This window comes from Myotis brandtii, unplaced genomic scaffold, assembly GCF_000412655.1.
Source record: "Myotis brandtii unplaced genomic scaffold, ASM41265v1 scaffold312, whole genome shotgun sequence".
In the NCBI taxonomy this organism is placed as follows: domain Eukaryota; kingdom Metazoa; phylum Chordata; class Mammalia; order Chiroptera; family Vespertilionidae; genus Myotis; species Myotis brandtii.
This window is the reverse complement of record NW_005361955.1, coordinates 4,350,694-4,356,762: the sequence shown is the minus strand read 5'-3', so window position 1 is coordinate 4,356,762 and position 6,069 is coordinate 4,350,694. Positions and strand designations below refer to the sequence as shown.

At 39.0% G+C, this 6,069-nt stretch overlaps 1 protein-coding gene across 2 annotated transcripts in view; it reads right to left on the bottom strand.

Moving 5' to 3' along the window:
* The window catches only part of ATP2B2 (ATPase, Ca++ transporting, plasma membrane 2), a 296,412-nt gene that overhangs the window by 210,805 nt on the left and 79,538 nt on the right, over positions 1–6,069 (bottom strand). Inside the window, exon 2 of one of the 2 annotated variants that reach the window (XM_005870061.2) lies at positions 626–718. The exons of the other annotated variant lie outside the window; for it this stretch is intronic. The gene's annotated coding sequence lies outside the window, so the exon portion shown is untranslated. The remainder of the gene's footprint in view (positions 1–625; positions 719–6,069) is intronic. 2 annotated transcript variants of the gene reach the window in all.

Here is a 6,069-nt window from a genome sequence, read left to right as displayed (position 1 = left end):
GGGTTCGGAGATATATAACGTAAGGTAAACTGTGCAAGGCAATAACAGAGGCCCTCCCAAAGGGCTTCGGGATACAGAGGAAGATGTGCTTAATCCAGGCTAGGAGCCAGAGAACTCTCACAGAGCTGCCATGTCAGCCGGCTCTGGAAGGCTGAGTGGCATTTTGACTCCAGAGAGAGGGCTGCCCATTTAACTAACCTGCACTGGGCACCTCGCATGCCTATTCATTCCACAGCATTTATTGAGCACCCGCTATGTTCCAGCTACTCTGCTAAGCACTTTACATGGATCATCTTTGCTTGACTAACACAAGGAGATGCTGCACTGTCCCCATTTTACAGGTGAGAGAACTGAGACTGGGTTCACTGTGTGAAGTGATTCTGTCCTCCTCCTTTGCATTCTGTGCCTATTCCCTATGCAAACGCAAAAGGGATGTAAGGGAATTTTCCCAGAGCAGCACAATGGTGCATAAATAATGCATGTGTCCCTGCCAGAGTGGCACAGGAAAGTTCACTGCTATCAAACCCTGCTTTCCTGCTCGGTTGAACCTCCATTAGCAGCCCCCCAACAGTGCCCTCTTCCCACATCTACCCCACCCCCAGCAAAACCCCAGTCTTCAACTCACCCCTCCATGTGTCAGGTTAAATGAAAGGCGTTGGGGGTTTGGAAAGTGGGGCCCATGTCTTGCTGGCTCTGGGGACTGGGTGATGAAGTTCAGCTGTGGAAAAGGGAGATGGCATTGATTAGGGGTGGGTGACTTGATGAGGACCTGAGTCAGGAAGGAGTAGGAAGGGAAGACTGGTGTGGAGTATCCTCTGTGTGCTGGCACTGGGCTGGGGCCAGAGTTGGGTGGGATGGAGACAGAAGAGAAGCAGGGGCACCCTTCTCCTCACCTACCTTGTAGGGGCTGACCCAACCAAATGGGGACCCAGCCCCTGCCTCCCCCATCAAAACTTGCCTGGTGGGCGTCACCCCTCTCTGGCCCTGTCTTGGGAAAGCAAGTCCACCTGCTGTCAGGGGTGTCAAGCTGGGGTCTCTGTCCTCTGTCTGCTGGTTGGGGTAGCCTGCCAGGGCAGGGGTGTGGTAAAGTGGTCATGCGAGTATGCTTTGGAGAGAGACAGAGTCCCTGGGCTCAGTGGCTTAACCTTTCTGAACCTCCATTTCCCCAACTTCAGGATAGAGATAATATCTATTTTTATGAGCATTCCCGTGTGTGTGTGTGTGTGTGTGTGTGTGTGTGTGTGTGTGTGTGTGTGTCTATGTGTCTGTGTCTGTGGTGGTGTAGGTTTATGCACTTTTATCACATATGTAGTTTTATGTAACAACCACTATAATCAGGACTGTTCCATCACATGTTTACTGAGTCCAACCCTTTATAGTAACATTCATTTCCACCCCACCTTCAATCTTAAGCCCTGGCAGTGATGAAACTGTTCTCCATGTCTAGAATATTGCTCATCCAATGATGTTCTATAAGTGGAATCACACTATATGTAATCTTTTGGGATTGACTTTCTGATTCAGAATAATTCTCTGGAGATTTATCCATCCAGTTATTGTGTGTATCAATAGTTAATTTTTTTTTTATTGCTGAATGCTATTCATGGTAGATGTACCACCATTTGTTTAATCATTCATCCACAAAAAATATCTGGGTTATTTCCAATTTTGGGCTATTATGAGTAAAACTGCTATAAATACTTGTGTATAGGTATTTTGTGTAGACATAAGTTCTCATTTATTTTGGATAAATGCCTCAGAGTGTAATTGTTGGGTTGTATGGTAGTTGCATGTCTAGTTGTGTGTGTTTTTAAAAAGAAACTTCCAAACTTTTACAGAATGGCTGTACCATTTTACATTTCCACCAGCAGTGTATGAATCATCCAGTTTTTCAGAATCCTCATCAACATTTGGTGGTGTTATTTTTTATTTTAGCCATTCTGATAGATGTGTAATATCTCATTGTGGTTTTAATTTGCAATTCTCTAATGACTAATGATGCCAAATATCTTTTCATGTGCTTATTTGCCATCTGTATATATACTCGTTGGAGAAATGTTTCTTCATGAACTTTGCCTATTTTTTAAATTGGATTGTTTGATTTTTTTTTTTACTGTTGAGTTTTAAAATATATGTTAGATATCAGTATTTTGTCAGATTTTGTGGTTTGCAAATATTTCCCTCCAGTCTGTAGCTTATCTTTTTTCATCCTCTTAACAGAATCTTTGTAGCACAAAAGCTTTTAATTTTGGTGAAGTTTAGTTTATCATCTTTTTTTTATCATCTTTTTTTTTATGGATCATGTTTTTGGTGTCAAGTCTAAGAAAGCTTTGCCTAGCTCTAGATCTTGAAGATTTCCCTCTTACATTTTTTAAAACTATAAGTTTTAGTTTTACATTTAAATCTGTGGTCCAGTTTGAGTTAATTTTTGTATAAGGTGCAACACTTAGGTAGAAGGTTTTTTTTTTGTTTGTTTTGTGTGTGTGTGCGTGTGTGTGCGTGTGTGTGTGTGTGTGTGTGTGTGTGTGTGTGTTTTAACCCATGGATGTCCAATGACTTCAGAACCATTGGTTGAAAAGATTATCATTTTTCCTTCATTGAATTGTTTTTGTACCTTCGTTAAAAATTGGTGTGGCTTATTTGTATAGGTCTATTTCTAGATTCTCTATTCCATTCCATTGATCTATATGTCATCTCTCTGTCAGTACTACACAGTTTTGATTTTTGTATAATAAATCTTGAAATCAGGTATCTTTATTCTTTTCAATTTATTCTTTTTCAAAACTATTTCAGCTATTCTAGCTCTTTTACATTTCCTGTATAAATTTTAGAATAACAATTTCTATATCTACAAAAATTTTGCTGGGATTTTGGTAGGAATTGCAGAGAACTAATATCTTAACTTTGCTGAGTCTTCCAATCCATGAACACACTATGTCACTTCATTTATTTAGGCATTCTTTGATTTCTTTTCTCAGTGTTTTGTAGTTTTCAGTATACAAATCTTGTATACAGAAATGCAATAGATTTTTCTATGTGTCTTGTATCCTATGACCATCCCAAACTCACGTATTAGTCCTAGGAGGTTTTCTTTTTTTGTAGATTCCTTGGGATTTTTAATGCAGAGAATGAAGTTATCTGCAAATAGGAGCAGTTTTAGTTCTTCCTTTCCAATCTTCATGCCTTGGCTTATCTCAGTGGTCGGCAAACTGCAGCTCGCGAGCCACATGTGGCTCTTTGGCCCCTTGAGTGTGGCTCTTCCACAAAATACCACGTGCGGGCGCGCATGTACAGTGAGATTGAAACTTTGTGGCCCATGTGCAGAAGTCGGTATTTTGTGGAAGAGCCACACTCAAGGGGCCAAAGAGCCGCATGTGGCTCTCGAGCCGCAGTTTGCCGACCACTGGCTTATCTTATTGCATTGGCTAGTAATTGAATATTAATGATGAGAACTGACACCTTGCCTTGTTCCTAATTTTAGGGAAAGCATTTAGTCTTTAACCATTAAATATTATGTTAGATGTATTTTTTTGTAGGCATTCTTTATCAAGTTGACAAAGTTCCCTGCTATTTCTATTTTTCTGAGCATTACATCATAAATCAGTGTTGAATTTTATGAAATGTTTTTCCTGAATTGATGGATGTGATCATATGAATTTTCTTCCTTAGCCCATTAATATGGTGGATTATATTCGTTGATTTAAAAATGTTGAACCAACCTTGCATTACTGGAATAAACTCTACTTGGTCATAAGGGATGATTGTTTTTACATTGTTGAATTCCATTTGCTAATGTCTCATTCAAGATTTTCACATCTATATTTATGAGGGATGTGGGCCTGTAGTTTTTATTTTTATTTGTTGTACTGTCTTTGTCTGGTTTTGATATCAGGGTAATTCTAGCTTCATGAATTGAACTGGAAAGTGTCCCCTCCTCTTCCATTTACTTAAAGACATTGTGTAGAATGGGTGTTATTTTTTTAAAACATTTAGTAAAATTCTCCAGTGAAACTATCTGGTCTGGAGATTTAATGTAATATGTTAAAATTTAAGTCTACAATTTTATTTTCTGTTTTCTGTTCTTTCTACATACACTTACAACCATATCTAAAAGTTTTATATTTTTTGCTTTAACCATCAAACATAATTTAGAAAGCTCAACTGGAGAAAGAATTTCTATTGCATTTACCCACATTTTTGCTTACTAGATTCTTTTTTCTTTCCTGATATTCTAAGATTCCTTTAAAAAAATTTTTTCCCTTTCTGTTTGTAGATGTGGGGAAGCATGGAACTTTGTTGGGAAGTCTGTAAGGAGGATTCTCCAAAAGGTTGGGGGCCTCTAGGGGGAGCCTTGCTGAAGGCAGCAGCCCCTGCCTTGATTTTTTCAAACAAGTCCGAGCCCCTGGGTATTTTACTGGAATCTCTATGTTTAGTCTTTAGACCCGACCTTGTAGAAGCATGTGCTTTCTCAAGGATACTTACCCTGCTGATTGTATCTAGAGGTTAATTTTAGTTCAAGCTGTTGTTACAATAAAAGTCTAAGGAGGCAGGTGAACAGGGCTGTTTGGTGCCTATAGCCAAGCAGCCCCTTAGCCTTCTCTTTCACAGAAACATGTGTCAGAGTAATTCATCCATCACTCAGGGTCTGCTGGTCAGTCCTGGCATGTAAAACTTCTTTTAGCGTTGTTTTAGGTTGATTTTCTAGGAACAAATTCTCTTAGTTTTCCTTCATCTGAGAATGTCTTGATTTTCCCTTAATTCCTAAAGAATCTTGTTGCTGGATATAGAATTCTTACTTGACTTATTTGACAGTTCTTTCCTTTCAGCATTTGAAAAAAATGTTGTGCCACTTCCTTTTGGCCTCCATGATTTCCGATGAGAAATCCTCTGGCATTCAAATTGTTTCCCCCTGATAAGTGAGATTTCTCTCTCACTGCTTTAAAGATTTTAGTTTTGTTTTTACTTTTCAGGAATTTAACTACTTTGTATCTTGGTGTGTATTAATTTGGGTTTATCCTCTTTGGAGTTTTCTCAGCTTCTTGAATCTGTAGGTTTATGGTTTTTTGTTTGCCAAATTTGAGAAGTTTTTAGAAATTTTTTTTTCAATTAATTTTCAGCTCCACTCTCTTTTTCATTTTCTCTCAGGAGTTCAATGACATACACATTAGATTTTTTTGTTATAGTCTCATAAAAAAGTAAAAGTCTATTTTACGTTGTTATCCAGATTAGATAATTCTTATTGTCCTAAGTTCTAGTTCAATGATTTCTTTTCTCTGTTCTCTCCTAGTTCACTGTTAAGCACATCCACTGAGTTTCTAACAAAATTTCAGTTATCATATTTTTCAGTTCTAAAATTTCCATTTGGTTCCTCTCTCTGTCTTCTATTTCACTGCTGGGTCTTTCTATTTTTTAAATTTGTTTCAAGTGTGTTCATAACTGATCCTTAAAGCATTTTTATGATGGCTGCTTTAAAAATCTTTGTCAGATAAAATAACATCTCTGTAACCTCAAAGTTGACATCTACTGATTGTCGTTTGACATTCAGTTTGAGATCTTTCTAGTTCTTGGTATAAATAAATTTCAAATGAAGCCTGGGCATTTGGGATATTATGTTATGGCCTCTGGATCATATTTAAACCTTCTACCAGTATTTCAGTTGGCTTCCTCTGACATTACTGCAGTACAGGAAGGGGGGTTGGGAACTCCAGCTCTGCATTAGGCTTCCACTGATACCTCCCTGGATTGGAAGGGTAGGAGTGCCTTGTTGTTACTCTACTGACACCGTGGGTTCTGGGGGGTGAGGTCTTGTTACCACCCAGTGGGGAATGAAAGTCCTGACTCCGTGCTTGTCCTTCTCTGACACCATCCCAGTGGTGCCTCATTATAGCTTGATGAAAGTAGAAGTCTAATTTCTCTACTGGATCTTGCTGGTGGGGGCAGGGGGCACAGTGTTTTTTATGGTGTTTGGCTGGTAGAGCAGTTTTTCTCTAAAAGTGTTGCCCCTTCCTTGTATGCATATATGCATGGCCTTGTGGACACAGACAATGGGGTGGTGAGGGTGGAGCGGGG